The sequence below is a fragment of the Ochotona princeps genome, chromosome 15, assembly GCF_030435755.1.
Source record: "Ochotona princeps isolate mOchPri1 chromosome 15, mOchPri1.hap1, whole genome shotgun sequence".
NCBI classification, from domain to species: Eukaryota; Metazoa; Chordata; class Mammalia; order Lagomorpha; family Ochotonidae; genus Ochotona; species Ochotona princeps.
In genome coordinates, this window is record NC_080846.1 from 58,370,664 (window position 1) to 58,383,564 (window position 12,901).

Here is a 12,901-nt window from a genome sequence, read left to right on the forward strand (position 1 = left end):
GATTAACATAGCGTATTGAGGGTATAGTAGGTTTTACAGTTTTTCGATGTAGATCTTAAGTATTCTGACATTAATTGTTGGTTTATAGATTATAAAGCATTATCTTATTGCATTGGATACAGGTTGTTAGAGATTGCACTAATATTACAATATACAGATACTATCTTCCAAATTGTCATCTTTTCATCTCAGATTAAGGCAAACATGTGGCATTTAACCTTTTGGGATTGGCTCATTTCTCTTAGCATGATGGATTCCAGTTGGGCCAATTTGACCACAAAGAACTGCATTTTGTTTTTTTTTAATAGCTGAGTAGTATTCCATAGAGTAGATGAACCATAGCTTTCTTATCCAGTCTTCTATTGATGGGCATTTTGGCTGCTTCTACATTTTTGCGATTGTAGATTGTGCTGCTATGAACATAGGCGTGCATGTTGGTTTCTTGTGTAGGAAATGTTTTGGATATATCCCTAGGAGTGCTATTGCTGGATCATATGGTATGTTGATTTTTAGTTGTTTGAGTATTCGCCAAACTGATTCCCATAGAGGCTGTACAAGTCTGCAGTCCCACCAGCAGTGGAGAAGGGTTCCCTTTTCCCCACAGCCTCGCCAGCAAGTGTTGCTGGTATTATGTATGTGTGCCATCCTTACTGGAGTTAGGTGGTACCTCATTGTTGTCTTCATTTGGATTTCCCTTATTGCCAGGGAACTTGAGCATTTTTTCATATGCTTGTTTGCCATTTGGGTTTGTTCTTTTGTGAAATGTCTGCCCATTTCCCGTGCCGATTTCTTCAGCAGTTTGTTTGTTCTGGTGTTTCGGTTTCTCTGTGCAAAGATCTTCTCCCATTCTGTAGGTTGTTTTTTTACTTTGTTGATTGTTTCTCTAGCTGTACAGAAGCTTCTTAGTTTGATGAGGTCCCAATTGTTTATTTTGGTCTTGATTTCTACTGCTTTTGGAGTCTTTTTAGGAAGTCAGGGCCTACCCCTAAGTGTTGCAGTGTGTTTCCAACATTTTCTTCCAAAAGTTTGAAGGTTTCTGGATGTAGGTTTAGGTCTTTTATCCAGTTAGATTTGATCTGGGTGTATGGTGAGAGATGTGGGTCTATCTTTTTGTTTCTGCAGGCTATCAACCAGTTGTCCCAACAGCATTTATTGAACAAACCTTTCCATTTGCTTGGGTTGTTGTCTTTTTGTCAAAGATTAATTGACTGTATCTGTGTGGGTTTCCATCTGTTGTTTCTATTCTGTTCCGCTGATCTTCCTCTCTATCTTTGTGTCAGTACCAGGCTGTTTTGATAACCACTGCCCTATAGTATGTCCATAGATCTGGTACTGTAATTCCCCTTGTTAAGTTCCTATTCTTCAGAGTGGTTCTGGCTATTCGTGGTTTTTTGTGTTTCCAGATGAATCTGTGTATCATTGTTTCCAGTTCCATGAAGAATGCTGTGGGTAATTTGGGATTGCATTGAATGTATATATTGCTTTTGGTAGTATAGACATTTTGATGATATTAATTTTGCCTATCCAGGAGCATGGGATGTTGTTCCATCTTTCAAGGTCTTGTTCTATTTGTTTTTTGAGTGTTTTGTAATTTTCTTCATAAAGGTCATCTACGCTTTTGGTTAAATTTATTCCCAGATATTTCATGCTTTTCTCTGTTATTTTGAATGGTAGCTTGTTGGTTAGATCTTCTTCCATCTTGCGGCCGTTTGCGTACACTATGGCTGTTGATTTTTGTTCATTTATCTTGTATCCTGCCACTCTGCCAAGTTCTCGTATGAGTTCTAGGAGTGTTTGTATTGAGTTTTTTGGTTCTTCTATGTAAAGAATCATGTCGTCTGCGAATAGTGAAAGCTTGACTTCTTTATTTCCAATTTGGATTCCTTTGATTTTTTTGTCTTGTCTTATGGCTTCTGCAATTACCTCTAGGACTATATTGAATAGCAGTGGTGATAGTGGGCAGCCTTGTCTTGTTCCAGATCTCAGTGGGAAGGGTTCCAGTTTTTCTCCATTTAGTATGATGCTGGCTTTGGGTTTTTCATATATTGCTTTGATTATATTGTGGATAGTTCCTTCTGTCCCCGCCCTGGTTAGGGTTTTTAACATAAAGTGGTGTTGAATTTTGTTGAAGGCTTTTTCTGCATCTATTGATGCTATTATATGGTTTTTGTTTTTCAGTTTTTGGATGTGATGTATCACATTTATGGATTTCCTAATGTTGAACCATCCCTGCATTCCCTGGATGAAACCTACTTGGTTTGGATGGATGATCTGTCTGATGTTTTTTTGTATTCTATTGGCTAGGATTTTGTTGAGAATCTTAGCGTCAACTTTCATCAGGGAGATCGGTCTGTAGTTTTCTTTCTCTGTTAATTCTCTATTCGGTTTGGGAATTAAGGTGATATTAGTTTCATAGAATGAGTTTGGAAGAGTTGCTTCCTTTTCTATTGTTTTGAAGAGCTTGTAAAGGATTGGGGTTAGCTCTGGTTGGAATGTTTTGTAGAATTCTCCGATAAAACCATCTGGGCCTGGGCTTTTCTTTTGGGAGCTCTTTAATCACTGATTCTATTTCTGATTCGGTAATGGGTTTATTCAGGTCTTCTGTTGCTTCTGGGGTGAGTTTTGGTAAGTGGTGGGAGTCTAGGAATCTTTCCATTTCCAAGTGGTTATCGGATTTGTTGGCGTATAGTTCTTTGTAATAATTTCTAATGATTTCTTTAATGGTAGTAGTGTCTGTTGTTATGTTGCCTTTTTCATCTTTGATACTGCTAATTCTTGCTTTGTCTTGTTTTTTCTTTGTCAGTCGGGCCAGTGGGGTATCTATTTTGTTTATCCTCTCAAAGAACCAGCTTTTTGATTCATTTATTTTCTGAATGGTTTTTTTAATTTCTTTCTGATTTAGTTCTTGTCTTGTTTTGATAATTTCTTGTTTCCTCTTGTTTGTGGGGTCCTTCTGCTGTTGCTTTTCCAGTTCCTGGAGGTGTGTGCTTAATTCCTGCATTTGTTGCCTTTCTTGGGCTTTGACATGCGCGCTAATTGCAATAAACTTACCACGTAATACTGCTTTGGCAGTGTCCCATAAGTTTTGGACTTTTGTATCTGGGTTTTTGTTGGTTTCCATAAATTTTTTGATCTCGTCTTTAATTTCTTCTCTAACCCAGTGTTCGTTTAATAGCATATTCTTCAGCCTCCAGGAGTTTACATATTTCCTGGGACATTTTGAGTTGTTGATTTCCAGTTTCACTCTGTTATGGTCTGTGAAGGTACATGGTATGATTCTGATATTTTTGTAGTTAAACTTGCTTTGTGTCCTACCTATTATGTGGTCTATCCTGGAGAAGGTGCCATGCACTGCTGAGAAGAAGGTGTAGTCTGTGGCTTTAGGATGAAATATTCTATAGATGTCTACTAGGTCCAGTTGTTCTATTGTTTGTGTGAGTTCTGTGGCTCTCTGTTGAACTGCGTTGATCTATCTGTTGGTGTTAGTGGGGTGTTCAGATCTCCCAGAGTTATCGTATGTTCATCTGTGTCTACCTTTAAGTCCAAAAGTAGTTGTTTCACGTAGCTGGGTGCATCCTGGCTAGGAGCATATATGTTAAGAATTGCGATTGGTTCTTGTTGGATACTCTCTTTCAAGAAAATGTAGCACCCTTCCCTGTCCTTTTTGACATTTGTTACTTTGAAGTCCGTATCATCTGAGAATAGGACTGCCACACCAGCCTTTTTCTCTCGTCCATTGGCATGGAATATTTGTTTCCACCCTTTCACTTTTAGTTTCCTGAAGTTTCTTCTGGTTAGATGTGTTTCTTGCAAGCAGCATATAGTTGGGTCCTGATTTTTAACCCAGTCTGCTAATTGGTGCCTTTTGAGTGATGAATTTAAGCCATTTGTGTTGAGGGTTAATATTGAGAAATTATAATTTTGCCGTGGCATATGCCTGTGTTTTTGAGGATTTTGGTAATTGATTGTCATTTCCGTGGATGAACTTTATTGAGATCTCCCTGATTGCCATCCTTGCTTATGGCTTGCTTCCTTTTTCTCTGGGAATAGCACATTTCTAAGGAGATTTTGTAGAGTTGGTTTTGTGTTGGCATATTCTTCTAATTTCTCTTTGCTGTGGAAGTATCTAGTTTCGTTCTCGTATTCAAATGAAATCTTTGCTGGGTAGAGTATTCTTGGTTGACAGTTGTTCTCTTTCAGTACTTGAAAGATTTTGTTCCACTCCCTTCTTGCCTGGAGTGTCTGTTCTGAGAAGTCGGCAGTGATTCTGATGGTCCTGCCCCTAAATGTAAGCTTCTCTTTGGTTTGAGCTAACCTTAGGATTCTTTCTTTGTATTCATTGGAGGGTAGCTTGATTACCACGTGTCTTGGGGAGGATCGTTTTGGGTCCACCCTGTGGGGAGTCCTCTGGCCTTCCTGAATTTGGATTGGGTTCATGTTCTAGGTATTTTGGAAGTTCTCCTGCATAATTTCCTCAAGTACTGCTTGTATGCCTCTCTCTCTTTCCACTCCTTCTGGGAGCCCCATGATTCTGATATTTGACTTCTTGATGTTGTCGTTCATCTCCTGGATCGTCTTGGTTGCCTTGTGTAGTTGTGACTCTAGTTGGTTAATAATCTGCCTGCTTTCATTCTGGGAATCTTCCAATTTGGATATCCTGTCTTCTGCTGCTGTAATTCTGTTGGCTAAGCTCTCAACTTTGTTCTTCAAGTCTAGGATCTCGTTTTTGAGTGATTTTGTTTCTGTGATTATGTGGTTTTTAAAATCTTTGGGCTCATCCCATCATTTTTCCTTGTCTCTGAAGAGTTTTATAATTATTTTTCTGAACACCTTATTAGAGACGTCTTCAATTTCTTCATCTGTAATCTCTGCAATTGACCAGGCTTTATGGTGGCTTTTTGGGGTGGAGCAAGCTGTGTCTATGTCACTAACTCTCTTATTCCGTCTCATATTTGTGGCCCAAGTTGTTGCTGGATTCTCACCCTTGACCTCTGTTGCCACCTAGTGGGTGGCCTGAGGTCTTGCTAGCCTAGGTTTTTGTTTTCCTTCTGGCCCAGGGAGTTTTCGGTTTTTTTTTTTGTTTCCCTTCTGGGTTTCAGGTTTCAGCGCCTTAGGTTTCAGCCACTAGGCGCTCGTCTTGTCTCTTTGATGGTTTTTTTTTTTTGCTTTGTTTTTTTGTCTGAGGTATGGGATCTGGTGGCCCTGCTCCGCCGCCTCTTTCCCCCGGCCTGGGTTGGCCCAGAATTTAATTTAGCTGTGATCCTGGGGATTTCAACCTTGCTGCAGCAGCTGCCAGCCACCGCACTTCAGGGTCCTAGCGCCCTTCCTGTACTGCAGCGTTTCGTTATGGGGGAATGTGTGTTATCCGTCCCTGTCTTTGTTTGGGTCCCGCCAAGGTTACTAATATCGCCACCAGTGCTAGAGGTTTCAGCACTCCTGCAGTCTCTAGCCTCCACTGGAGGGGCTTTGTGCAGCGACTTCCCAAAGTTGCCTATCTATATTCTCCTGTCAAAATTCCCGCCGGCCTTTCCCCTGCTTGGTTCCCAACTCACCCTTTTCCGAGGCGCCGCTGAGCCGACCATCGAGCGCTGCCTTGGTTTTTTTGTTGTTGTTATTTTTGGTTGATTCTCCAGATTGCGTGGATTTTGTTGATTCCGCAGTGTCTTGGGAGGTTCGCACACCTGCTTATACTATTTTTAACTATACTTCCTCCTTCTTCCGGCACTCTTTGGCCCTCTCTCTCTGCCTTCCCCTCTACATCAACCCTCCATGGTCGGCCATTTTTTCCATCTCCTATATCTTACTCTTGAATCAGTTAATGGAGGAAGTGTATCACGGAATGAGGGACCTAAAGATTAGAGAAAGAGGGAAAGAATAGATTTCCACTACATCTAGGGACTTAACATCCTTGATTAGATTATGGTCAATGCGGGAGGACATTACTAAGCATAGGTTCCTGCTACATGTAGGGACTTGACACCCTTGATTATCATGATGAGTGGGGCAGCTGAGAGAACCGGAATTGTAAAAGGCCCATTTGCTAAGACGTTATCACCAACATCGTCCTCCAAGCTAACATTGATCATAAAAAGCAACTCCACAGTGGCTGACAATGCCTAAATAGATTACAGAAATCTCTGTGGGGTTGTTGATTATGTATACAAAGGGAGGTGGAACTGCTATTCAGTTGGTTGTAGACACAGGAAATTCCTTGCAGCCTTGCCTTCAATGGAAAAGTTCTCTTCACAACTTCGTGTCTTTCACGCGAACTGCATGGACCTCAGCAGCCTTTGGCCTGGGAAAACTGTTGAGGACACCCCACAGGCTTGTGACTATACAGCTGCGTGGGAGACCCAGAAAATCTCCTCGTTCTTGGCTTTAAAGCTGCTCCGCTCTGAAAGTTACAAATTTTTGGGAAGTGAATCAGCACATGGAAGATCTTCCTGTGTGTCTCACATCCTCTCTGTATATCTAAATTTCCAGTAAATATAAATACAATTTTTTTTCCTTTTCCCATTTTTTAAATTGTATTTTTTACAATCGTTACATAGTTAATTAGGGTAAAAAAGTTCCAGGGTTACTGGAAAATGGGAAAGACTATTATTTCCATATTGTTTCCTTCATATATCTGAGGTAAAAATTTTATGGGAGAAGCCCACCCAGTCTTCCACCCATCCCAGGTTTCTGATGTGGGGCATGCGCCAAGGCTCTTGCTCACGTGGTTTTGGTAGTTCAACAGGTATGAATTGTTGCCAGTCTCTCCACTCCAAGCACGATGAGGTCATTGAAGAAACCACTGATTGACACAGTCCTTCATAGAGGCTCCATTTGCCCAGTTTTTCACTGGCACCGTATAGCTGAGGTAGTTGATTGACTTGTTCTGTCCTCTTGTCTTTTCATGGTTAGGGTTCTGAGTCTGCATTTCGACTGAGGTATCCCCAAAGAAACTTTGTCTGAGGTGTTCCCAGACCAGATTCTTGTGTGTACTAGCAAGCACAGGGCCCGGCACAGTCCATAAGCTCGATCAGCTGGTGGTTGCAATTGCTGGGTTGGTTCTGTTTCCAACCCTGTCTTCTACTGGAACCAATGGGTGCTGCAGTCTAGCCTGAATCCTTCCCACTTCATACTCAGCCCTCACACAAACCAGCGTGGGCTGCAGCCTAGTCAAAGCAACCCACAGTAACCCCCACCAAGCCTGCCCCCTACCCTGGTTTGCCAGTATGTGTAGCAGACTAGTCTGTACCACATCCCATTCAGCTCTCATACATGTCAGTGGGTATTAAAGCTTGGTTCCATCTAAGCAGCTCAACTATCCAGCCCTCATGTATGTTGTTGGGTGCCTTTCTGTCTAGCCACCCCTGCTCCTATTCTTGTTTCTGTGCCTTCCTGTGTTAGTGGTAACCCAAGAGGGAGGATCCCACTGTTTTCCTCCCAGCCCACTCCCACTACCGGATTATGCACTCTCCAGGTGGTTCTGTGGTTCAACTTGACAGAATTAGCACCCGGTGCCAGCTTCTTCCAGCTGATGTTGCGGCTAAGCCCAAACAACCCTCAACCATTGTGATGTAGTGTACACCAGCAGGAATAATCCACCCAGCCTAGCCTTTTCTGATCTAGTCTACATGAGGCCCACAGGTATTGTAGCCCTGCCTTGTCTGATCTGTCCTCATCCCAGCTCATGATCTCCAGTAGGAGTAGCTGTCCAGCTAGGGAAACCCCCACTCACATATTCCCCCTGCCAGCTCCGCCCCCTCCCTCCTGGTTCTCATGTGTGCTGGTTGGATGCTGTGTTCACATCTGGCATACGTCACCTCACCTTGGCATTCCGTAATGTGTACTGTTTTTTGTTGCAACCAATTCTGGCTCGACCCACACTCTGTTCCGGTGCTTGGATTTGCCAGTGGATGACGTGAACTGATTCAGCCTGTTCTGCCCCCCAACCCATGCCAGGACAATTCCATATAATTATACAGTTATGATTGGTCAATTTTAGCTGTTAACTTTCAAAATGAGCAAGCTGACAGGTTTGTAATGGTAGGTTAGAAGCAAGCAACTTTCGAAAGGTACAAATGGATGGGCTATAGGGCAATGACTCTTATCAAACACCAGGGACCTCCTTCCTGAGGAGTGGTCTACATACATGACCTGCCTGGTGTCCTGCTGGGTGGCTGTCACATACACTGTCAGGCCAGGAGTTCACACAGCTCCCAGCCAAGCAATTAAGGCAGAATCACAAAAGCAGAAAACATCTAGATTCTTCAGGAACATGTGACCAAGAGAGAGAGCCTCTCCCTAACATGGGCCTTTATAGAAGCTTGCGAGGGGAGTTGTTACAAAAAAAATGCAATCCCACCCCCTCTCAGTTCCAGGTGATGATAGGTGAGTGCCACAGGTGGGCAGAAGGGAAATCCTAGATGGTGTGGGGATGTGGCTCCCAAGCTGGTGACTCTGAACTGGCTGCCTAGCCCAGAACATTGGGAGAAGGAAGCCACAAGTCTCACCCTTTTTTCTGGGTGAGATGGCTGACATTATTGCCTATTGTGAATAAGTTTCTTTCTCTTTGCCCTTGGGGTGACTCATGTGAACACCTCCCCAAGATGGTGCATAAAAACTCAAACCAAAGTGAATATTTTTTTGTGCCTGAGACTAAGCCAACGTGAAGCATGAGAAATGAGGCCAGAAATTTGGTCCCATGTCAGGTAGTTGGGATTCAGGATCCGCTTAGAGAGTATTATGTCATGAAGAAAATTGGCCTTTTCTGGGGACTGTCAATCTAACACTTTTCAAAATATAAAGACCCAGAGACTTGCTTCTAAAATGAAAATTGACATGATAGCAAAAATGAAAAAGGCAGTTGGTGATTAGAGACTTTAAAGTCCTAAACTTTTATATTTCCTATGTCTACCCACTACTTCCTAAAAGCACAATCAATCTGGAGGTTTAGCTGGAGGTAGGCAGTGACTGGGGATTAATTACATGTGTGGGTGGGTGTGCTCATGTTTGTGCAGATGCACGGGAAGCCACGGATCATTTCCACAAGTTTAATACAAAACTTGTGGAGTCTGCTCTTTGCTAAGTCCAGCCACACAGCTTTTGTATAAGAGCCAGAAAGCTTTTTGAAGTCTCATATTGTGCACTGAACCAAATGTTACCAGGAAAGCTCAGTGATTCTTTTCTTTAACTTAGTATAGAAACGTAGGATTGTGGAATAGGGTGGAAGGATGGGATTTACAGGAATTGGGAGAAAACAGAGGAGTGGGTCATTTTTTCCACTTATACATCCTGCTTCAGTAAACAAGGGTTGGGACAACATTCAAGTTACTAACTCGGTGTCTCCAATTTCAAGAAGCACACCAACACCTAGTTTTCTCTCGAGAAGTGCTTTCCCCCTCCCTCCTCTTCCCCTGCTCACATGATCACTTTGCAAATAAAACTTCTCTGTCTCTAAAAAGATACATTACAGAAAATGACTTTGAGATCCAGTTTCTGTATCCACCTCCTAAATGTGAGCAACTGGTATTTAGTAGAAATCTACATACTTTCTCTATCCTCACATACACTTGCTGTTGCTGGGAGGACCTGAGCCAGATTGGAGTCCATGGTTGGGACCCTAGGTTCAGCCACTATGACCATTGGATGAGCTGGGCCTTGGCCTGCCTGGGCCCTTCCTGGTGAGTACACTGGGAGCAGATGCCTTGGGAACAAGGCAGGCCTAGGCTCCACCCACCTCCAACATCGAGAGATGGGTGGGACTGGGGAAATGCGACCTAATCATTGTTTTTTCATGAGTTGAGTTTCTGTGTAGTATGTGTGTGTATGCAATTTAATTGCACTAAATGTGTGTGTGTGCCTGTATTAGATCACTAGGGAGAAATTGGTGTGATCACTTCCACATTTTCTATTTCTCCTTCCTGCTTTGGTCAGTGTTAAATGATATTCGGAGAAGCTATACCAGGCCTCCCAACCATCCTAGTACTTAAGGATGGGTACTGGACGCCTGATACCAAACCAGGTTGTCAATGTGGCACACGCTGCAAGAATTCTGTCTAGGTGGTTCCAATAGTTCTGAAATGATGTCCATCTCACTGATTCAAGCAAGAGGGAACCCTTTCAATGTTCATTGGCTGTCATGGTTGACCTTGGAGTCTCCTTTCTCCCCGATATTTGCTGTCATCGTATGGCTGGGGTAGTTATTCAATCTCTTCTCTCCTCCTTTCTCTTGGATGGTCCAGATGTGCTTTCCAGGCCTCAGTGGGCTTCCGTCTCCAGGTGGAGCCAGGCCAGTTGTCCAATTCTCCTTTTCAACTGAGGAGGACCAGTTCTTGCAAGTGCACCAAGTCCTCGAGCCAGTCAATCCTTCCCCAGTGGAGCCCCACCCTCAGCGCTCACTGAGCTAGCATCACCAAGCAGGTATGTAAAGTATCCAAGCCAGGTGACCTGGGACCTGCCACACCCTCTACTCCCAGGTTTCGCAGACCCAGGACCCATTACACTGGCCAGCCAAGGACCCAGGCCAAGCAACAGAAACCACCACACATACAGCCACTGGGGCCCATAAACTAGGCTCATCACACAACTGTGCCCAAGGGCCCAGACAAGGCTACCAGGGCCCCCACTGGATCTCCTGCACCCAGGGATCATGTGTCCAGCACCAACATCCCCCTGACTGCCATGGCTTGCCTCCACTCATTTTCCACCAGCATGTGTTGCAGCCTGGCTCAGTCTAGTCTCCCGCAATTCCACTTCATGTTGCTGTGTGCTGAAGCCTATCCAAGTACAATCCATCTGAATGTTTAGCTGGAGCTAGGCAGTGGCTGGGGAGTATGTGAGTGTGTGGTTGTGTTCCTCTTTGTGCAGAGGCATGAGGTGCCAAGGGTCATTTCCAGAGGTTTAGTACAAACCTCTTGAAATCTTCTCTTTGCTCCATTCAGCCTCAAAGCTCTTGTATAAGAGCCAAAATTCTTTTTCAATTCCCATCTTGTCCACTGAACCAAATGTTACCAGAAAAGCTCGGTGATTCTTTCCTGTAAGATAGTATAGAAAAAAAATTATGAAAACCAGTTGTAGACCAAATTTTTACTGTTAATTGACCAGTTGAAGTTGGAAGAGGTGAGCGGAACAACAACTCCCTGAGGAGTTCTAAGATCTGTTGCATTTTTCAATGGAGAGAAAATGATATCATAGTTTCTTTTAAATTTGCTTTTCCCACAGGAAGCCTGATGAAATACCATTTGAAAAGAAGCATGCCTCTAATGTCCCTGAGAACGACCTCGAGAGTGAGAAAATTCTTAGTCAGTTTGACAAGATCCACATTTTTAAGCAGTCTTTTGAACACAATGGAAATGAGAAAACTTTCAGCGGGAAGAAGATAGTCCTTATGTGTGAGCAAGTTTACCACAAAGAACCGTGTAATCAGCAACCTGTCAGTGTGGGAGAAGCAATTCACGTTGGCTACTATAAATCTTGCCTTACCACAAAACAGAGAACTGACACAGGAGACAATTTGTATGTGTCCAATGAAGGTAAAGAAAACATGGAGCAGAAGTCAGAACTCATTAACGATCAGATCTTTCAAAGTGCAGAGAATCAGTATGAATGCAATGACTACAGAAAAGCCTTTCACCAGCAAGTATCGCTAATTGGGCCACAGAGACTCAACACAAAAAAATCTTATGAATGTAAGGAGTGTGGAAAAAAGTTTCCTGGTAAGTCGAGATTAATCATACATGAGAGGGTCCACACAGGGGAGAAACCTTATCAATGTAGGGAGTGTGGAAAAGCTTTTACACGTAAGTCAAAAATGGCCGCACATCACAGAATGCACACTGGGGGAAAACCTTATGAATGTATTGAGTGTGGGAAATGCTTTTCTTATAAGCAACACCTCATTGCACATCAGAGAATCTGCACTGTGGAAAAACGTTATGAATGTAGTGAGTGTGGAAAAGCTTTTCTTTATAAGTTAAGCATGATCATACATCAGAGAATGCACACTGGGGAAAAACCTTATGAATGTTGTGAGTGTGGAAAAGCCTTTTCTGATAAGTCACAGCTCTTTAGACATCAGAGAATCCACACTGGGGAGAGACCTTATGAATGCAGTGAGTGTGGAAAAGCTTTTTGTCAGAAGTCAAGCATTAGATCACATCAGAGAATCCACAGTGGGGTAAAACCTTATGAATGTAGTGAGTGTGGGAAAGGCTTTCCTTGTAAGTCACACCTCATTAGACATCAGAGAATCCACAGTGGGGTAAAACCTTATGAATGTAGTGAGTGTGGAAAAGCTTTTATTCAAAAGTCACACCTCATTAGACGTAAGAGAATCCACACAGGGGAAAAACCTTATGAATGTAGTGAGTGTGGAAAAGCTTTTCTTTATAAATCAAACCTCATTACTCATCAGAGAATCCACACTGGGGAAAAGCCTTACAAATGTAGTGAGTGTGGAAAAGCTTTTTCTGATAACTCAAGCATTAGATCACATCAGAGAATACACACATGTGAAAAACCTTATGAATGTAGTGAGTGTGGAAAAGCTTTTGCTCATACGTCAAGCATGATCATACATCAGAGAATCCACACCGGAGAAAAACCTTATGAATGTAGAGATTGTGGAAAAGGCTTTCCTTGTAAGACAACCCTCATTAAACATCAGAGGGTCCACACTGGGGAAAAACCTTATGAATATAGTGAGTGTGGAAAAGCTTTTTCTGATAAGTCACAGCTCTTTAGACATCAGAGAATCCACACAGGGGAGAAGCCTTAAGGTTGTAGTGTGTATCTTCAAGCCTTTACTTACCAGACAGGTTTCATTCAACATCAGAGTATCCATACATGATAAGAGACGCATGCATATAACAAATGGAAAATCCTGTTACAGGCAGTCAAGTTTTATTAAACA